A 22564-nucleotide genomic window follows, 5' to 3' on the forward strand; every position below is an offset into this window, starting at 1 on the left:
TGCCTTAGCCTCCCAAATTGCTGGGATAGTGGGCACCACCATAGCTATGTTTTAATAAATATTTAATATTTTTAGGTAGTTTTGGTTGGGTTGTTGATGTTCTTATCATTGAGTTCTAAGAGTTCTGAGAGTCAAGTTGGTGGCACACACTTTAAATTCTAGCACTGGAGAGGCAGAAGCAAATAGGTTTCTGCAAGTTTGAAGTCAATCTGGTCTGCATAACAAGTACCCCAGAATAGCCTGGGCTCCATAAAGAGACCCTGTCTAAAAAAATAAAAAAACAGACAAAAAGCTTTCTATTTATCCTGGATTACAGTCCTCAGTCCTCATTTGAGTTTTAAAGTAATTACTGTATTTTTGCAATTGAGTAAGAATAATTTATTCTTTAGTGTTTAAAACTGAACTCTTAGACTGAGGTGTAGCTCATTGGTAGAACCTTGATATGCTCCAAGTTCTGGTTCCATCTTTAACACTGGAAAGCAAGTTAATTAATATTAAGGTTTTTGGAGGAGGGGCACTGGCCTTCCTCCAAAACAACCCTAAACCATCATTTTCTTCTGCTTAGGTTGTAATGTATCTGTGTGGAATAGTCAATTATTGGTCCCTTTTTGTTCTCCCATCCATAACTAATTCATCAACATGAAGTAGTAACACCACTTTCAGAGTCTAACCACTTCTCACTACCTTGGCTGTTACTACCCTGTTCCAAATTTCTACCATTTCTCCTCAAGCATCCTGACTGGCTTTTCTTCTGGTAGTCCCACTTTCCACTGTTATCCTCCTACCTAGTCTCCCTAAGTATAGCAGCAGCCAGAGCAATCCAGTTAAAATACACTCCAGACCACATTACCTCTGTGCACAGAATTAACCACTGATTTCCTTCCGAAGGCTTATGAAACTCTTTGTGGTTTGGGCTGCTGTATCCTTTTCCCTTTCCTCCTATCCTCTCCCCCTTGCCTGTCCTTCCATTTATTTGTACTGTGCCAGACCTACCTCAGGTGTTTTGTGCTTACTTTTGTTTCCTTGGTCTTTTATCCCAAGGCATAGCACTCTCCTTTACCACTCTTACACTTTCTCAGAGTGTAAATTTGACTTTAAATCAGTTCTCTTCCAATTCTTTCTTATTCATTCATTCATTCATTCATTTATTTATTATTTATTTATTTGTTGTGCATTGGCATTTTGCCATGGGTGTCAGTTCCTTGAAACTGGAATTGCAGACAGTTGTGAGCTGCCATATAGGTGCTGAGAATTGAACCCAGGTCCTCTGGAAGAGCAGTCAGTGCTCTTACCCACTGAACCATCTCTCCAGCACCCCCTTCCGCATTTATTTCATTTCTTTCCCTCCTTCTGTCCCTACCCCTCTCTCTTTCTATTTGTTTAATTTTTTTTTTTTTTTTGAGACAGAGTTTTTCTGTGTAGCCCTGCCTTTGCTTCCGGAATGCTGGGATTAAAAGTTTGTGCTAATAACACCTAGCACTTCACTTCCATTTCAAACAGCAAATATAAAAAGAAAATTAGAAATATAAATATCCTTAAAACTAAGATATATACAAGTCTGTAGACAAACAGAAATACAGAACAAAGGTTGATGCTGAAACCACAGGCCTGTCATGTTGAGTTTGAAAGTAGGCATTCGCTGGGCAGTGGTAGCACCCATCTTTAATTCCAGCACCCAGGAGGCAAAGGCAGGCAAATCTCTGGCTTCGAGGCCAGCCTGGTCTGCAGAGCAAGTTCCAGGATATCCAGGGCTACAGAGAGAAACTCTAGTCTCAAAAAACAAAACGTGTGTGTGTAAACAAGGAGAGAGAGAGAGAGAGAGAGAGAGAGAGAGAGAGAGAGAGAGAGAGAGAAGACATTCATGCTATTGAAGCTAACTCTACTCTGGAAGGCTCGTGGGACCTAAAAGTAGTCCAAGTAGTCCGTGTGGGAAGGACTGTAGTCATATTGACTGCTGGACTTTTCTGCCTATGAAAGGAGATTAAAAGCCAAAACAAAACCCGTCCTTCATTCACTGCTCAGGTAATCCTGGAGCAGTTGGAAGCCAGCATGGCCTCCTAGAGGTATGATAATTGAAGACTGCCAGTATTGCTCTGTACAGCTGTAAAGATCCTGGTAAAGAAACCACAGAACTATTGGGCAAGGAATGTTATGTGCAGAGAACCACCTTCTTTACTTGCACTTCACCTAGATCTGACTGTGAGTTTGCAAACCATAAACCATAAACATACTTCAGGAAAATGATCCCAAGGAAAGAGAACTGGGCCCAGGAAGTTTAGCTCAGTGGTTTAAAACAAAAAAAAAAACAAACAAACCCCAGAACAACAACAAAAACCTCACATAGCTGGGCAGTGGTGGCGCACACCTTTAATCCCAGCACTTGGGAGGCAGAGGCAGGTGGATCTTTGTGAGTTCGAGGCCAGCCTGGTATACAGGAGCTAGTTCCAGGACAGGCTCCAAAGCTACAGAGAAACCCTGTCTCGAAAACAAACAAACAAACAAACAAAAAAATCCATGAATTTGGCATACATGAAGCTCCAGTTTGGAGGGAGGAAAAAGATAAGCAACAAAACCACATCTTTTTTTTTTAAGTATTTATTCATTTATTATGCATACAATATCTGCCTACATGTGTGCCTGCAGGCCAGAGAGGGCACCAGATCTCATTACAGATGGTTGTGAGCCACCATATGGTTGCTGGGAATTGAACTCAGGACCTTTGGAAGAGCAGGCAATGCTCTTAACCACTGAGCCATCTCTCCAGATCCCACAAAACCACATCTTTAAAATTATAAAGAGATGAAGCCAGAGTGGTACTCCATGCCTATAATCCCAGTACTCAGGAGGCTGAGGCAGGATGATCACCATATTCAAACTAAGTCTGGATTATATAGTAAGACCCTGACTCAAAAACAATTCCTTCAAAAAGTTTTTTTGAAGATGAAGCATAATATTAATAAGAAAAAGTGTGAAACACAGCAGGCTAAAAAGTGATTCCTTCTATCAGCTGTGAATGAAGGAGTGACATAGAAACATTAGAAGAAACATGGCAGGCCTGCAGCCTTAACCATAAAGAGGGTTAATTCATCAAGAGGTTCACCAGGAGTTCAAGAACAGTCATCTGAGCATGAATCTGTCTCTAGAGGTGAGGCATTGAATTAGATTTAGATTTTAAAACAATGTTTGAGACAGTCTTTAACTCAGGCTGGCCTGGGAGTTTTGTGGCAATCTTTCTCTCCTAGCCACTGACTGCTGGGATTATAGGCTTCTGCCAAAACACTTAACTCAAAAATTAAATCTTTGTAAGTAAAACTCAAGTTGAACAGGAAGGCAGCTAGGATTGGTGAAGTAAAAGCTATGCTGAAGAATTTGCTTGAATGCAAAGAGGAGTAACAGAGTAGCTGAGTAACCCAGCGAGCAGCTCTAAGCTTCTGACCCAGTTCTGATTTTGTATTCCAGGGCACAGAGGGTTTAATAGAAGACAAGAAATTCATTCATTCATTCATCCATCCATTCATTCATTCATTATTTGCTGTTTCTCAAGGCAGGGTTTCTATGTATAGCCCTAGCTATCCTGGAACTCACTCTACATACCAGGCTAGCCTTGAACTCAGAGATCTGCCTACCTCTGCCTCCTGAGTGCTGAGATTAAAGGTGTGTGCCACCACCACCCAACTAAGACAAGAATTATTTAGAGCGGTGGCTCTCAGTCTTCCTAATGTGATCCTTTAATACATTTCCTCATGTTGTAGTGACCCTCCCAACCATAAAATTATTTTTACTGCTACTTAATAACTGTAATTTTGCTACTGTTAGGTGTTTTCTGGTGGTCTTAGGCAATCCCTATAAAAGGATTATTTTATACCCCCCTGCCTCCAGGAGTTGTGACCCATAAGTTGAGAACTTCTGATTTAGAGCTATGAAAACTTTCTAGAAGTGGAATAAGACAGGAGCTTTTAGAAAAAAATACAGTGTTTGGTTCACAGGACAAATTGGAACACATCTATAGATCTATTTCTAGACACATTGCAGCAGAATATCCCGATGCAGGATTGAAACAAAAATCTCTGAAGCGAGAAGACAAATACAAGAACAAATTTGAAGATGCTTCCTTTTCTTAGTCTGCAAGCCTTAACCTTAAATACTGCAGCAGACAGTAGTGTACTTAATGCTTCTACTCCACTGAGAAGGTTTGCTCTTAGGTAGCCACAAGATGTCTTTTGAGAGAGGACTATGCGTGTGTGCCTATGTGACACAGAATTGCCAAGGTTGTTAGAGGCTGCTCTGTATAGCTCTTCTTTGATGAAATGTACTCACAAGCCAAGCAAATAGTCACAAATGCTCAGTAGTTGGTGTTCTAAGCTTGACTGTGAGTTAAAGATCTCTAGTTGGGGTGCCTGTTGTAGCCAGTGACCTTTCAGACCAAGGCTGTCTGTCATTTTCTGACTTCTGACTCGGTCAGTATTGTCCTAATGAAGGAATTAGATGGGCTGGTTATCTTCCAGAACCAACAGACTAGCCTAGTGCCTGGTATGTATAGTTAGTCCTTACTTCTTTGTTTGCTTCCTGTAAAAAGAAAAAGAAAAAAAAAAGACATGTTTCTTGTATTGATGTTGTTAGGTCAAGTTAATGCCATAAATATTTGTTCCTATGTATTACCTTTTTTCTTAGGCATTACTTTTTTCTTTAAAAGTACACATTTGGCTGGGCAGTGGTGGCCCATGCCTTTAATCCCAGCACTCGGGAGACAGAGGCAGGTGAATCTCTGTGAATTCGAGGACAGCTCTGGTCTACAGAGCAAGTTACGGGACAAGCTACAGAATTACACAGAGAAACCCTGTCTCTAAAAACAAACGAATAACGTGCCCATTTGTTTCCTTTGCTTATTACCCTACTATCAAACATTTAATTTTTGTTGTATCTCTTATCTTTTCATTGAGGTAGGCCTGGTACTTTGTTGGAAATCAGAATTAAAGTTTTAGAGTCAACTTTGGGGAAAGCGTCAGAAACAGGACACATCTTAGGAAAATCACGTATGAAGTAGCAGACTGTGCTTGTAATGAAGTTGTCATGGGTAGATTTAGTATATAATACAGTTGTCAAGCAAGGCCAGACTGGCCTCGAACTCACAGAGATCTGCCTGCCTCTGCCTCCAGAGTGCTGGGATTAAACGTGTACACCACCACTGCCCAGCTTTTTTTTTTTTTTTCTTTTAAATGTTGGGTTTAAACCTAAGGTCTCTTGTATGTTAGTTAGGTGCTCTAACATTCAACTACACCCTTAGCCCAGTTTATTGCCCCCGCAACCCGACAAAAAGTTTCTCTGTATGGCCCTGACTGTCCTGGAACTCACTCTGTATACCAGGCTGACCTTGAACTCAGAGAACTGCCTGCCTCTGCCTCCCAAATATTGGGATTAAAGGCATGCATCACCACTTCCTGGCCAGTTTATATCTTTTTAATAAATTGGGGATTGAGGCTGATGTAATGGCTCAGTGGGAAAAGGTACTTGATGCCAAGTTTGACAACCCTAGTTTGATCCATGAAGCCCACAAGGTGAAAGAACATAACCAACTCTGAGGGTTGTTCTCTGATATGTGTGTGCATGTATGTATGTAAATGTGAAATTTTTGTTTTAGAAATGAGTTACTGTAATGTATACCTGTGTATTCACAAACTAGCTTAAGAAATAGTATTTCTTTTTTCTTTCTACAAAGTAGTATTTTCATTTGCTAATTTAGAATTTTCATTGCTGCATCTCACTTAATAGGGACGGCATTTGGCATGTTCTTGAATTTGGATCTTTGACCTATGGAGATACAGGGGGTTCTTAGAGTCAGTTTGTCCTTACCTGTAAACCAGGCCCATCAGTGCTAGAGTATTTTGTCAGTTGGAATACTGATAGCTCTTGTCTTTGTTTCATGTTGTTGCCTATTACTCAAGCTCAATCTAATAATAATTAAGATGTGGAGTCAGAAACTGTTCTTAGATTAGACTGGATAAAATGTTACTCTTTTCAGCAACAGTGAATAAATGATAATACTTTAATATCTGCTGTGGCAGTTAGTTAAAAGAGTTCAGACTCAGAGACTTCCTGAGTTTAAATGCCAGACTTGTAGCATTCTTGTTTGTAACCTCAGGCAAATCACTGAATTTGTTTTGTCTTCCTCATCTGTAAGACCATAGTGTGTAGTTCAGAGTGATTGTGAGAATCAGAAGAATCAGTGCCTGTATGATAGTGGATTAGTGCCAGTGATTTGATAAGTACACAGCAAATGCCAGTAGCTGTTGTTATCTCTGGGATCTTAATGGTTGTGTCAGACACTACTCTGAACACGTTCTGGGTTTTTTTTTCCCTCCAATCTTAGCAATGACCTTATAGTTCCAACATTGATCTTTTCATGTGAGTGATAAAAACAGATAGAAAGAATTCTGACTTCGGGACAGGGCTGACCCAGGAGTGTCTAAATTTGTTCACCCTCCTGGGTCCTGTCCTGCCTACTCCATTGTGACAGGTCATGGGAAGCCATCCTGTCCTCTTCACCTAAACTTTGATGCAATCAAGGTGAGTGTTGGGTAAATCTTGTAAAGACATAGGGGCAGAACCTTACTGATTGGGCTGATAAAGGTACAACATGGCCACTTTTTTATTCAGACTGTTTATTATTTACATAGATAGCTGAAGGTTGGGTAGCCAGTGATATCATCTCTTTTTGTCCTTCCTGGTAAAGTGTGACATAGAAATAGAAGGGTCAGGTGACTGTAATAGATGGTACAGGGTGCTCCACTGCTGAAAAGTTCATTCAAGATTGCAACCAGAAGGGTTTCTCCTTCTACAACTCTTTTTGGAGTGGGTCAAAGCAGACAGAATCCACAGGTGATGAAGTTCCTGTCTTACTAGGAGAAAAGGGATGAGTGGGAGATGACCTTAAAGTGTACCTAGTAGTCTCCAGCCTTTGCTTCCTCAGATTTTGGGTATCAGGAAGCTGTGACTGAGCATTCCCCAGGTTCACAGGCCCACTATCAACCTCTGCATCTTTTTCCTGAGGCACTTGGGTCTCCTCCTAACTTCTCTCCTAACAAATATAAAACTCTGAGGATTTTAGGAATAAATGTCAAGTTCACATAATTGGATAGAGAGCAGCATCGGTTAATATTATTGTTTGTTTTTAAAACACATTCACACAGCGTGATCTTGCCTTCACTCTGGAAGCACAATAAATACAGACTTCTGGCGTGTGAATTTAGAACCAGCTCTTCTTTATCTGGTTGCTTTAAAATTAGACACTATCATTGTTCTAACACTGAAGAACTGACTGGTTAAAAACTCTTTGAGTGAACCTAGCAACCAGCTCTTTACTGCCTGTGAAGGGTAACACAAAGCAAAGGGTCTTACAACAAAAAGTTTAGAGGGCCACTATTTCTTGAAAGAAAAAAAAAAGCTTTTGTTTTTTTTTGTCTTTTTGTTTGTTTGTTTGTTTTTTGAGACAAGGTTTCTCTGCATATCTCTGGTTGCCCTGGAACTCTCTCTATAGACCAGGCTGGCTTAGAACTTAGAGATCCACTTGTCCCTCTGCCTCCCCAGTGCTGGGATTAAAGATGTGCACCACCATATCTGCTTTCTGTTAAAATTATTTTTTTTAATTAATATTGTATATGGGGGTATCTGTACCATGGCATGCATGTGAAAATCAGAGGACAACTTTTTTTGTTTATTTGTTTTTTTGTTTTTTAAAGATTTATTTATTTATTATGTATACAGTATTTTCAGTACTCTGCCTGCAGGCCAGAAGAGGGCACCAGATCTCATTACAGATGGTTGTGAGCCACCATGTAGATGCTGGGAATTGAACTCAGGACCTTTGGAAGAGCAGACAGTGCTGTTAACCACTGAGCCATCTCTCCAGCCAGTTTTTTATTTTTTAAGACAGAGTTTCTCTGTAGTTTTGGAGCCTGTCCTGGAAGAAGCTCTTGTAGACCAAGCTGGTCTCAAACTAACAGGGATCCACCTGCCTCTGCCTCCTGAGTTCTGGGATTAAGGGCGTGCACTACCACTGCCCAGCATCAGAGGACAGCTTTGTGGTTTAGTTTTCTCCTTCCACCTTGTGTATTCTGGGGATCAAACTTAGTTCATCAGGCTTGTACAGCAAGCGCTTTTACCTGCTGGTCCATCTCACTGCCTACATTTTTTTTAAAATCATCCATTATTGGTATTATAGACTAAACACTGCTAAAATCTCAGGATATCCCATTGCTAACAAGTTAAGGTTTAGGAAGTGGATTTAACAAGACCAAGCAGAGTAGACCCAGCCTTACCAATTATCTCACCAGTCTACTCTTCGTTGGGATTAGACCTTCTATAAGCAGAATCAACTCCAGTGTAGGTAACAGGAGGTGAGGATGGGCAGGAAATCACCCTAATTTGTGCTGATAATTCCCTGATAGATGATGGCTGTCTCCTGGGATCCCACAGTACCATAACTCAGACCAGGAGACTTATTATTAATTATGAAAGCTTGGCCTTCAGCTTAGGTTCAGCTCAACTAGCTCTTATAACTTAAATTAACCATTCATTCATTCATTCATTCTTTTTTTAATGGCAGGATCTTTCTGTGTAACAGCAACAGCCTAACTGTCCTGGAACTCACTTTGTAAACTAGTCTGGCCTCAAACTCACAGAGATCCACCTCCCTCTGTCTCCCAAGTGATAGGATTAAAGGTGTTTGCCACCATGCCTAGCTAACCCATATTTTGTCTTTCCTTCTTTTTTTTTTTTCTGAGACAGGATTTTTTTGTAGCTTTGGAGCCTGTCCTGGTACTAGCCTCCTGAGTGCTGGGATTAAAGGCATGCTCCGCCGCCACCCAGCACTAACCCATATTTTTAAATCTATGTTCTACTACATGGTGTTACCTCTCTTCCATCTTGCACCTCCTGTCTCCTCTCTGGCAACTCTGCCTTTCTTCTCAGAGTCCTCTCTGTCTCTGGAAGTCTCACCTAACCTCTTCCTGCCTAGCTATTGGCCACACAGCTCTTTATTAAACCAATCAGAAAGTACCTGACAAAGACACATCTTCACAGTGTAAACAAATATTCCAAAACAGATCTGATTTCAAGACAACATCAGTGCTATGCCATTCAATACCTGGAGAACAGAATTCTATAACAACATGAGCATGTCCATAGGCACGCGTGTGCACACCATGCACATGTGCGCGCACACACACTTGACACTGATGATAATTAGAATCTTCTGCCACTGTATTTTTCCCACTTGTTCTTATTTGAATAACTCTTTAAAAACAGCTTTGTTGAGATACAGTTCATGTACGATGTAGTTCATCTATATAACATGTACAGTTCCATGGTTTTTTTTATTATATTATAGAGTTATATATTCTTCACCATCATCCATTTTGCAACACTTTAATCACCTCAAAAAAAAAAAAAAAAACCCATGCCAGACATGGTGGTGCCTCTAATCCACTTTAAAGTACTTGGAAGACAAAGAAAGGGTGTGCGCTGTGTTCAAGGCCAGCCTAGTCTACATAGTTCCAGGATGGCAAATGCTATACAGTGAAACCTTGTCTCAAAATATAAGCCTGGCAGTGGTGGTGCATGCCTTTAATCCCAGCACTTAGGAGGCAGAGGCAACCAGATCTCCATGAGTTTGAGGCCAGTCTGATCTACAGAACAATCCAGGGCAGCCAGAGCTACACAGAGAAACCCTGTCTCAAAAAACAATAAACACATAATTAATTAATAAAATAAATCCTGTCAGGCATTGTGGCACATGCTTTTTTATTCCTGTACTCCAGTTCTAAACAAACATCAATTTTATACTTGTGGAGTTCCTTATTCTGGACTGTTGTGTAATATGGATTCTTGTGCCTGACTTCTTTCACGCAGCATGATGTTGAGGTTTATCAGGTTGGAGCATGTCCCTAATGCTTTCTGTCTCTTTCTAAGACTGAACAATAATCCCAATGTGTGTATATACTACATTTTGCTTAATAGTTTATCAGTTGGTAGACTTGAGTATATATACCTTTTGATATATATATATATATATATATACTTTTATGAATAATCTTCAACACATTCACTTATAAGATTTTGTGTTTAGATAGGTGTGGATTCCCACACTTTTAGTCTCAGCACTTGGGAGGCAGAGGCCAGCTTGGTCTATGTTGTGAGTTCCAAGATAAGTAGGGCTTTTTGGATATGTCTGTGTGAGAGTGTCAGGTCCCCTGGAACTGAAGTTACAGACAGTTGTGAGCTGCTTTGTGGTTGCTGGGGATTGAACCTGGGTCCTCTGGAAGAGCGGACAGTGCTCTTAGCCGCTGAGCCATCTCTTCAGCCCTAATTATTTTTTATTTTATATGTATGAGTGTTTGCTCCATGTATGTTTGTGCACTGTGTATGTGCATGGTGCCTCCCAAAGGTCAGAAGAGGGCTAGAACTAGAGGTAAAGATGGTTGTAAGCCATGTGGGTTCTAGAAATGGAGCTCAGGTCCTTGGAAAGAGCAGTGAGTGCTGTTAACTACTGTGCCATTTCTTCAGTCTCAATTCTTCATTTTTACCAGCAGTGTGTAAGCTTTCTAATTTTGCCATATTCAAACTAGTGCTTGGTGGTTTTTTGTTTGTTTGTTTTTGTTTTTGGAGGAGTGGTATTATTCTTTTATTAAAAGTACATGGTATTTAGTCTTTGCACCATGTGCATGCCTGGTGCTTGAAGAGGCCATCTACTCCTCTGGAACTAAGTTCCGGGTGGTTTTGAGCCTTCATGTCAGTGCTGGAAATCAAACCTGGGTCATCTGCAAGAGCAGCCAGTGCTCTTAACTCCTGAACCATTTCTTCAGTCCTAAATGCTTGTTAATTCTCATTTTTTTTAAAAAAAAATGATACCCACTATAGCTGGTATGAAATGGTATTTGATTGTGGTTTTTGACTTGTCTTCTTTCGGGATAGTGATGAGTATCTTTTTATGTGCTTATTGATAAGCATTTATATATCTTCTGTGGGTATATTCAGAACCTTTTCCTATATTTAATTAGATAATTTGCTTTTTTATTATTGAATTATAAAAACTACTTCAGTATTTTAGGTATGGATGTTTTGCCAGATATATAGATATGCACAGTGCGTGGAGATTGTATGCAGAGCACAGAAGTGATTTTTCTTTTCAGAGAAAGTGGGTATTTATTTAGTGGGTTATGGGAGGGAAGAGCAGAGAGGGGCAGAGAGAGAAAGAGAAACAGCGATGGGGGAAGGGGAGAAAGGAGAGAGGCAGAAACTTCCTCTTCGGGAGAGACATGGAAAGGAAGGTGATAGTATCTTTTATAGCTCAAAAGTTACTAATTTTGGCCAGGTGTGCCAGTGGCACACGCCTCTAATCCCTGTACTTGGGAGGCAGAGACATGGAGTTCAGGACCAGCCAGTCCAGTGAGCTCTAGAGAACCAGGACCTACCCTAGACCAACCTAGCTCATATCTAGGTTCATTGGAAGCAGAAGAGCTGGGACCTGTCCCAGGGTACATTGGCCATGCCTGTCCCACAACCTGCTCACAGCACAGTGAGGGTTTCTGTGTGGATTCCTGTTCACATTCTAAGTCCTGACTCTCAGGACCATTCAGAATGAATACCCTTCTCTTCCTTAGCTATTGATGCTGAATGCTTATTCTTATTTTAGTTTCTGTTTTTCTGATTAAAGAGACTTTATGGAAATTAAAAATAATTTACAGTTCTGATTTAGAAGCAGTGGACCTGCCTGCCACTTGAGGGCTTCTTTCCTTTGTATTCCGAAAACCACTTAAAGCCAGGTGGTGGTGGCTCATTCCTTTAATCCCAGCACTTGGAGGCATAGGCAGGTGGATCTCTGTGAATTCAAGGCTAGCCTGGTCTACAGAACGAGTTCCAGCACTGGCTCCATAGCTACTGAGAAACCCTGTCTCAAAAAAAAAAAAAAAAAAAAAAAAAAGCAAAAAGCAAACAAAAAAAAATCCCACCATTTAAGATAACAAAAAACTGGGGTCAGACGATGTTGGTGCACACCTTTAATCCCAGCACTTGGAGGCAGAGGCTGGTGGATCTCTGTGAGTTCGAGGCCAGCCTGGTCTACAAGAGCTATTTCCAGGACAGGCTCCAAAGCTACAAAGAAAGCCTGTCTTGAAAAATCAAAACAAAACAAACAAATAAAAAACTGGGGAAATTATACCCTATTAGGTACTTATAAAGAAACCCCAAAAACAAGAGTCAATAGTCTTTATCTTACGCAAAATCTTTCTCTCTGTTTCTCTCTCTCTCTCTCTCTCTCTCTCTCTCTCTCTCTCTCTCTCTCTCTCTCTCTCTCTGTGTGTGTGTGTGTGTGTGTGTGTTTTCTTTCTTGTCTCATCTATAGGCTGGTGGAAACTTTTTATATTATCCCAGGGTGACTTAAGATTTGTAGCAATCCTCCTGCCTTATCCTATCAAGTACTAGGATCACAAACCTGTGCTGCTTGTCCACCTTTTAAAAAGAAGGTTTTCTTGTATTTTATTGTAATTATTGGAGGATGTACATTATCAGGCATGTAGTAAAAGCCCCCAATTTTTAATTATGAAAACAAGCAACAAAACCCTTTAAAACAAGCTTCTGGAAGAACTACTTGTTCTTGTCCATTTTATATCCTCAAATTTGACCATGCTCTCCCATTTAGCCTTGCCTTTCAGAGATGTCTTTGAAAACATCCTTGTTGGTGAGAATTTTATCCAAGAGAATATCCACAGAACAGGGCACAGAGTGACTGTCAGTTTCAAGTCCCAGGCATGGCTGAAGAAATGATATGAGGTGCCATCATTGTTCTTAACTTAACAGTGACAGCTTATGTCCAGAGTAGTATTCAGCCAGGACCACACTTTCCTGAGTCTTGTGAACTTGTCCATTTTGACAGCAACCAGAAGACATACAGCAGGAAGAAGTGGAGACAGCAGGAAGAACTGGAGGCTTTTTTTGGTTTTGTTGTTTTGAGTAATTTTGTCTCTGTTTTGTTAGAGAAAGGAAATTAAATGATTCCTATGGCCCTAGATGTGAGCTAGACCTGTGCCACGTGCCCTTGATGCTTCTGTAGTTGGATGATCCTCTCAAACCAGCTGAAGTGTTGGAATAATTGGAGCTAAGCACTGTCACCTCTGTGAGCTGTTAGTATTCTGGTGTTTTTCTTGCTGAGTGTTTGCAGGCAGCAGTAACTGTGTGTGTCCAGTGCTGTAAGTGTATTTGACTCACCAGTTTACATGGAGTAGTTTCTGGGGCCACTTAGCCCCTGGAGTGGCCCCTGGAAGGCCATTGGCCATTGTGTGTGAGTTGGTTGTTGTTGTTGTTTGTAATGTAAAATATATGAGCTTTATTGTATAAGGAAAGCAGGCATTACCAAAAATTATTTATCTAAATTAAAATGTTTTAAATGTATATAAAATTGTAAAATAACATGCTTTATCACTAAAGATACTTGATATAATATTCAATGGCAGAGTAAAACAAAGTCTATTTCACTTCTGTCCCATTTTTCAAGTCACCATATTGAACAATACATCAAAAATCAGTGGTTGTGCATCTATGGAACTTTTCAATGGCGCTCTCTTCCACTAGTGTGTATATCTTAATCTGTCTCATATGGGTGTCTCTTCTATTTTGGTGATTGGCTAGAACAGTGATCTGTATCATGAACATGTGAGTTGGCTTCTTATAATTGTCAGTTAAAGGAACATGAATCCAGCCATTTGGTTCTATCAATTCAAGTTGCTGAATTGGATATTCACTAAATGAGCTGAGAGCCATCACATTGCCAGTAAGTTTCTAGATTGTCATCTCGTAATTGATTCACTTTAAACCCTGGTTTGCATGATGAGAGTGACCAAACAGCTTGGGACCCAATTTTCCTTACTGTCGCTGTTCTTTCCAAATGCTTAGGATCAGCACCAGGAGGTGTTTTATTCAGTGTGGTCATTTTTAAATTATTCTGGTCTGCCACAATTCGATTCTCCAGGGCTTGCTGCAGGTCTGCACTACTCCCACTGCGCACTGTGGCTCCTGTTATGCTTGTTGTAAGAGAAGAGTGTGTCTCTTTAACAACACATGTTACTACTGGTTCTGCCATATTGCTGTTAAGATGGATTATGTTTTGGTTTTTTAAGTTGCCTCTTATGTCAGCAGATATACATGCAATTTAGAATCTTTCAAACACCTTATCAAACATTATAACAGTGGGGAGGGCTCAAAACTTAAATGCCTTTTCTCACTGTCCATCCGCTGAGAGCTATTCTCTCTCTCTCTCTCTCTCTCTCTCTCTCTCTCTCTCTCTCTCTGTCAAAACTATTATCCTTATTCCATAACCCATCAACTTTCAAAATTTTGAAAGTTTGTTTGTTTGTTTTACTAGAAACAGATATGATTTCAACTTCACTCTGTTCTATTTTCAGTGTTAAGGATCAAACCCCAGTGTCCAACATGCTACTAGGTCAGTAGTCTTACACTAAGCTGCATCCCCACTTTGACTGTGACTTAGAAATAGCACAGGTTGTACTTATTAACTTTCTTTAATTCTTTTGTTTTTTGTTTGCTTGTTTGTTTGTTTTTTGAGACAGATTTCTTTGTAGCTTTGGAATTAGCTGTGTAAACCAGTCTGGCCTCTAACTCACAGAAATCTGCCTGTCTCTGCCTCCCGAGTGCTGGGATTAAAGGCATGTGCCACCACCACCAACTTTCATTATCTTCTTTTCGTACAGAGGAACCATGTAGAATAAAGACTATTGTTAGTTAGTTCCCGGATGCCCAAAATAATCGCACAAAAACCATATTATTTGCAATACTGTTTGGCCAATAGCTTAAGCATATTTTTTGGCTAACTCTTATATCCTAAACTAGCCCTTCTCCATTAATTTGTGTATCACCACGTGACTGTGGCTTGCCAGTAAAGTTACATCCTAAGTGTAACTAACTTGGGGCTACATAGTGTCTCCTGACTCTGCCTTCTTCCTCCCAGCATTCAGTTTAGTTTTCGCCACCTACTTCTGTTCTGCCCTGGTATAGATAGATCCAAAGCAGTTTCTTTATTAATCAGTGGTAATCACAGCATACAGAGGGGGATCCCACATCAAAAGGCATTTTTGTTTTTTCTCTAAAAGGCAATGCTTATTGGCAGAGACTCCAGCTGAGCATTTAGAAAACTTATGTCTGGTGTAGAGAAGTGTTGGTTTAATCATAAGACCATTCCCAGTTGGAAGCCTTCACACATAGAGCTATCAGCTCCTTTTCTGTGTCTGGGTAAGTTCCCATCCTTATTACAGTTGCCCCAATAACTATGACAACAGGAAGAAAAGAAACTGTATTTAGGTTCTCCTGGATTCTAGATTCCAGGAAAAAAAAAATGGTTTAGACCATTCAAAGAGCTAGAGAGGCATCCATTTCAAGACAAGATTCTAACATTGTAGACGGCTCAGTGTGTAAAGCATGGTCAGCAAGCATGAGAACCTAAGTGTGGATCCCCAGAAGATGGGCACAGTACTGCAAGTCTGTAATCCTAGCACTTGGTTGTTAAGCTAGGCTGTGGAAAGTGGATACTCCTCAAAATCTTGAGACCTGCAAGCCTGTCTTGTGCAATAATAAAGAGCAAAAGGCCTTATCTCAAACAAGTACTGATACCTGAGGTTGTCCTCTGACCTCTTCATACATACTTGCCATACTTGCACACACACACACACACACACACACACACAGAGCTTTAAAAAATTTTTTTTGAAAGGGAATTGTGTATTCTTTTTTATACATAGAAAAGGGGGGTAAAGATCTTATGACTCAAGAGAAGAGTAGGTGGACTTTTATCCTGTCCCTTCACATAAATTAGCCTTGATTTTAGCCACCATACTTGTCTGAACTGTGACACGAGGCTCTATACCATAGGGACATCTTACATCCTGGGCCATATGTAGAGGACAGAAGACAAAAGGAGGGAAATCTCCCTTTTAAATCCCCAGGAACTCTTGGATGAGTTAATTTTATAGAGTGAGTTAGCTTGTCCTCCTGATAGTATAGCACATGGCTCCTGTGTAGCAGTCACTCACTTGCAAGCAAGTGGGTTCTTTTGAAGTTACTGTAAACTTTGAAGTGTACAGGTGGTATAACCTTGGGCAAAAGCATGGCTAGTCCCGACTTCGACTCTTCCACTGAGATGTTAGGAAACTATGCCGGTGTCTCAAGTAGTTTGTGTGAAAAGCTTCTGAAAAAGCTGCTCTTGGTTTCAGAGCTTGGCTTGTGGAACATCTCAAGGGAACAATTCTTTCCAGATACTTATGCCTAGCATCACATTCTCTTTGGCTTAGGGGTTCCTTTGGATTCTTTGTCCATTAACAAAACAATGAAACTATGATATAATCAATCTCACTTGGCCCTGAGAAATCTGAAGGTCTATTTTCATATTCTAGCATAAACCAGTTTTTCCATTTTTCTTTTTGGTTTTTCGAGACAGGGTTTCTCTGTGTAGCTTTGGAGGCTGTCCTGTAACTAGCTTTGTAGACCAGACTGGCCTCGAACTCACATAGATGCCTGCCCTGCCTCCTGAGTGCTGGGATTAAAGGTGTGCACCACCACCACCCAGCCTCCATTTTTCAGTCTAGTCACTTCATAATTGTTGCTTGCATCAGACTATCATGGTGATACAGTATTCTCAGCTGGATCTGCAGGTCTAGGTGTAAGTTCTGGCTTTCTCTGGAATAAAGAGCTGTGTTGTCATTTTTCTCTTCTTGCCATCAGTTAATCTTACCCTTAGTTACACTACTTTCCACATTTCATTCTCTTTTTCAGAACTGTAAAATTCCTCAGTACCACAAACCCATTTGGTAGTAATTCAGGTTTTGTTGTTGTTGTTGTTGTTGTTTTGACTTTCCTTCAGCTATCACCCTCTGGGCCTTCATTTTGAGATTTCCCCTTATTTCTGTTGGAATCCTTGTACCTGGATCTTATTCCTACCTGTTCTTGGCTTTATTTCCTCACTTTTGTTGTTGCTGACAGTGATTTTGTGGATTAGACATAAGTAGGAAAATTGTAGACGTGTGGAACTTTCTTTGGGGTGGGGTCATTTTCTATTTTCCTTCCCCATTCACTGACCTTTTAAGATATAGTTACCAGCCTGCATGGGTGAAGGGCAGCAGGGTTGTGTTCTCTGGGAAGTATTAGCTTCTTGTGCCAATACCAGTATTAGTGAGTCTTTTTGTCTTGAAAATGACTTTGATGAATTGGAGATCAACACTTAGTAGAACTAATCCTTTAAAATTCATTCACTAGTTTGGTTAAATCCTGATTTATTTGCCTTCGTCCCTCCATTAGCTGAGCAGAAACCCCAATGGTGTTCCAAAAACAAAGCAGGTAGCCTGATAGAGAGGCTAAAGGCTTTGTCCAGCCAGCAGCCATGTTTTGAGCACCAGCTGATGTCAAGACTAACAGTAAGATGATTGGAACCTCTGAGTAAAGTAATACTGTTCTAGAAGCAGATGTTCATATTAGGTGTTGGGTGGAAGAGTGAGGTATGGGCAATAAAAGGCCCTGTACACACAATGGAAGTGTTTGCTATCAAAGCAACTTAGTTCTGTGAGTGCATTCAATTCATTGAAGCTGGTCTTGAAGAGCAGATTGTTCTTGGCAAAGGTATAAAGTAAAAGTGAGCGTGACAGATTTAGAAAAAGAGAGGACTTAGTTATTGAGCATCTACTGTGCTATTTGTTTGCATCACATTTCATTTAACTGTTGTATCCCTTTAAGGCTTTGGCAATAGTAACAGTCCTGATAAAAGACAGGCAGTGTTCTTTCTTTTTTGACTCATGCCATATTGTACATCCCAAGTTACTTTTCCTATAGCACAGGATCAGAGTTAAAGACTGATCAGACTTTGTTTTATCCTTGTGCTTATTTATTTATTTATTTATATTTTATTTTTTGATTTCTCGAGACAGCGTTTCTCTGTGTAACAGCCTTGGCTGTCCTGGAACTCACTCTGTAGACCAGGCTGGCCTCAAATTCACAGAGATCCGCCTGCCTCTGCCTCCCAAGTACTGGGATTAAAGGCTTGCACTACCACCACCTGACTTATTTTTTTTAAGATTTGTTTACTTTATATATATGAGTGCTCTATCTGCATGTATGCCTGCATACCAGAAGAGGGCATCAGATCCCACTGTAGATGGTTGTGAGCAACCTTGTCATTGCTGGGAATTGAACTCAGGACCTTTGGATGAGCTGTCGGTGCTTGTAAGTGCTGACAAAAAACAGGAGGCAGGGGGATGACATCTTTTGCATCAGGTCAGCTTACTAGTGCATATTTTCAGTGTATGACTATTTCTACTTACCAAAGAAACATTTTCCTGACCTTGTAACTTGGACCTTTTGGATTAAATGGAACCCTGTGATGCAAATGGTTGTAGGTGTGGGACAACAGGCATTTCTGAAAGCTGATATTATTGTCAGAAGCAAACTGACAGCAGCCTGAATTCTACAATATTATCTCTAGGATATGAGTAAATGGATAGTTATATTGATTAACTGTACTAGCTAAGATTGAATTTGCAGGGTTAACTATTTGGGGAAGTAAATAAGAGTAGGAGCTGAGATGAAGGTGGGAAAGTGGCAAGGATGGTGAGGTAGGTGGTGGTCTTTGATGTCATCCCCCTGCCTCCTGTTTTTTGGAGGTAGGGTCTCACTGTGTAGACCAGGCTGGCTTTGAATTCACTGGCTATGAGGTGGATTTTCAATCCTGTGATAAATTTTTTTTATAACATCTTTATTCCAAAAAGAAGTAAACAGCCCTTGGCAACTGATAGTGCTTTAGAATAGTTTGTTTTGGTTTTGAAGGTTTTGATACTATTTAATAGTTGGCAACCTTGACAGGGCTGATATATTGAGCTGCCAACAGTTGCCCCAGTGTCAGCAAGAAACTCTGATAAGGAGTCTTACAGAAGAGTGAAAGGAGGGGAGATCCAGCCAGCCTAGTTGGAAGTATTTTCTAGAGTGCTTGCCTGACAGAACCTTAGGGACCTTTGGGTATGCTTGATATTTGTAGATACATGTTCTTTCTTGTCACACTATCCTTAGTGTTAGGCTCCTATTTTTATGTTGGCTGTAGTGAGTCAAGTTGTTACGTTCCAACCTTGGCTTCTGATGCTCTTCGTTCCCATTCTTATTATACCCTCCTCTCCCTGATCTCTCTCTCTCTCTCTCTCTCTCTCTCTCTGTGTGTGTGTGTGTGTGTGTGTGTGTGTGTGTGTGTGTGTTCTTTTCCTCTTGAGTCATGGTTGATTCTTTAGTATTTGAGGCCATTTAACTTTGTCTTGTATCAAATTTAGTCTCTCAGTATGTGTATGTTCTCCCTCCCAGTGTGCTCTCAAAATGTTTTTCATGGAACAGTGTGGTTATATTGATTGAACACAAAGTAGTCGTAGGAGCAGAGTAAAAAATTGTGGATTTAACAGCTATTAACCCCCCCCCCCATTTTAATAGCTGGACATGGTAGTGTATGCTTGCAATCTCAGATATTTAGAATATGAGGCAGAAGGATAACAAGTTCATGACCAGCTTGGGAAACTCAGCAAGACTGTTCCAGACTTATAATGAATGAATAAACAAACAAAGTGAGCAAACGAACAAACAAACAAATAAATAAATAAATAAATTTGTTTTGGCGTGTTGTGCCACCACAGAGCCAGTGTCCGATGCAAACACACTGGGGCTTATTGATTACAAGTTAGCTAACTTGGACCATAATCCAACACACTGACGCAGCGGGTGGGGGAAGCCAACCCCGAGGCTTCGGGGTAAGGAAATTTTAAAGGGAAAACCTGCAGCCTTGGCATGTCTGAATGGGTAAGAGCATACAACTTTTGAATTCATTGGTTGGGTGCATGTGCACATACACTCACATACATGAAGAGGAAAAGAGAGAAAAGAAACTGGCCTTCTGTAGAATTTCAGTTTACAAATGTAGATCCTGAGTCCCAGATGGAATTCATTGGACTGGGTATACTTGCTTGCCTAGGTTATCTTGGAAATTTACCTTGAGCTTTTGTTTTCATCCATAAATAAGTAAGAAATAATATGCATTAGCTTTCTATTTGCTGCTACAAGTTATTACAGGTCTATTGACTTAGAATAACAATGTTCTTGTTATACTGACCTACCTAGAGAGTCCAGGAAACTTCCATTTCATCATGCTTAGTCACATCTGCCAGAGTGTTTTACTTTGTGAGGTAAATTCATATGTCTCAGGTTAGAATATGGATGTCTTTGGGGTTTTATTTTCTATACTGGATTCTATTGTGGAACCCAGAAGTTTGTTTTGTGTTTCCCAAGCAGGGTCTCATTATAATAGATGGAGCCCTGGCAGTCTTAGAACTCACTATGTAGACCAGACTGGCCTCAAACTCACAGAGATCCACCTACCTCTACTTCCCAAGTGCTGGGATTAAAGGTGTGTGCTACTATTCCTGGTCCTACAAGGTGCTTAATACTAATCTAAAGACATTTCTTCAATTTAAGAGTTTAGCACTGGAGAGATGGATCAGCAGTTAAGATCTCAGACTGGAGAGATGGATCAGCAGTTAAGATCATTAGATGCTCTTCTAAAGGACCTGAGTTTAACTCCCAGTACCCACAAGATAGCTCACAATTATCTGTAACTCCAGTTCTAAGGGATCTGATTCCCTCTTATGACCTCTGAGGAGACTAAGCACATACCAGGTGCACAGATGTACATGCTAGCAAACCACTTGTACACATGTAAATAAAAAATAAATATTAAAAGGGGGACTTAGCCCATATAATGCTAGGCTTATAACTTGGTAAATTTTATATGAGAATTTTCTCTTTCTGGATTGCTCTTGGGTTCTGGAGCCTGTGGTATGTTGCTCTATTCCTTGGAGAGTCTTAAACAAATGTCTGCTCACCCCAGATAGGGAATCAGGGACAGACCAAAGTACAAATGCCACTTAGGTCCATGTTGGCAAACCACTGAGTTTATTGGGGCCACTTACTGGAGCAGGAATGACTTAAAGACAGCTGCATTACCAAAACCATCCCAGCACGGATAATGACTGCCAAAAGTTGGAATCCTGGAGCACACTGCTTGACTTCCAGGCAACTCACCAGGTCAGAGGGTATTCTTACAGGCAGCTTGATAGCCTTTATGACTTACATAAGCTTGGAGAGGGAGTTGCCTTGTACATCTGGTTAATTTCATGGACTTCCTGAGATGTTAACGTTGGCTTCCTGAATCTTAATGATCTTACCTTTAAAACCTTGGAGTCTTTCTTTTATTTTGAAGATTTGTTTTTATTTTGTGTGTATGTATGTTTATTTTGCTTGTATGTCTGTGCACTGTGTGCATGTCCACAGAGATCAGAAGAGGATCTTGATCCCCAGGAACTGGTGTTGAGAATAATTGGGTACTGCTGTGTGGATGCTGAGAACTAAATCCTGATCCTTTTCAGGAGCACCAAGTAACCTAACCACTGAACCAAATCTCCAGCCCTAGAACTTCTGAGTTTTAATGAGCTTCCTGGGTCTTAAGGAACCGGGGAAGAAATTACTGCAGAATAGCCTGATATAATAGTCAGTGCTAGAACTATGAGCATAGACTTTGGAATTTCTGTTGTTTCCAGACTTTTATAACTAGCCTGCTAATTATACTGATAGTTTACCACATTTCCATTTATCATAAAATCCTGAATGTGTCTCTAGACCCTCATGGATAAGTTAATGTGACCGTAAGATCTAGAAACCAAACAGGATACTGTCTTGGTGAGTTTCATTTATAATTGCTTTGTGTTAGATTTATAATATTTCATAGCAATTTAAATTGGCATTTATATGAGATTCTTTCTCTCCTACCTCTTATCAGATGGCTTCTATCTTAGACAATCATTACTTTCAAGGTAGAGAGAAAGAAGTCATAAAATATATTTATAGGGTCTGGAGACATGGCTCAGTCTGTAAAGTGCTTGTTGTGCAAACATGAGGTCTTGAATTCAATCCCTATTACCGTGTGAAAACCAAGCATGATGGTATACACCTATAATTCCAGCACTGTATAGGCAGAGACAGGAAGATCCCTGAGACATCCTGGCCAGCCATTCTAGCCAATTGAAAAGCTCCAGGTTTACTTAAAGACTCTGTAGAGAGAGATTGAGAAGATATCTAACATCAATCTCTGGCCTCCATGTACATGCACATGAATGTGCATGTATATACAGATAGATCTTTATTTAATTTTTATGAGTATGGGTATTTTGTTTGTGTGTATCTGTATAGAATATGCAGGGCCAGTGCTTATGGAGGCCAGAAGAGGGCATTAGATCCTTTGGAACCAGAATCATGGACAGTTGTGAACCGCCATATGCATGTTGGGAGTTGAACCTGGGTCCTTTGAAAGAGCAGTCAGTGCTCTTAACTGTTAAGTTATTTATCCAGCCCTTATAATATCGTCTTCTAGTTGTTTTATTTTGTTCTCTCCAGTGCTCAGCTCCTCGTAATGAAATGGAATTCCCTGTGA

The 22564-nt window shown here is 40.4% G+C and overlaps 1 protein-coding gene and 1 pseudogene across 1 annotated transcript in view; one reads left to right on the forward strand and one right to left on the reverse strand.

The window, feature by feature from the left end:
• The window catches only part of Znrf3 (zinc and ring finger 3), a 158662-nt gene that overhangs the window by 69435 nt on the left and 66663 nt on the right, over positions 1-22564 (forward strand). The window lies entirely within an intron of this gene.
• Positions 13567-13981, reverse strand: LOC125410402 (anaphase-promoting complex subunit 10 pseudogene; annotated as a pseudogene).

Source organism: Myodes glareolus, chromosome 8, assembly GCF_982192425.1.
Source record: "Myodes glareolus chromosome 8, mMyoGla1.1, whole genome shotgun sequence".
Taxonomy (NCBI): Eukaryota; Metazoa; Chordata; class Mammalia; order Rodentia; family Cricetidae; genus Myodes; species Myodes glareolus.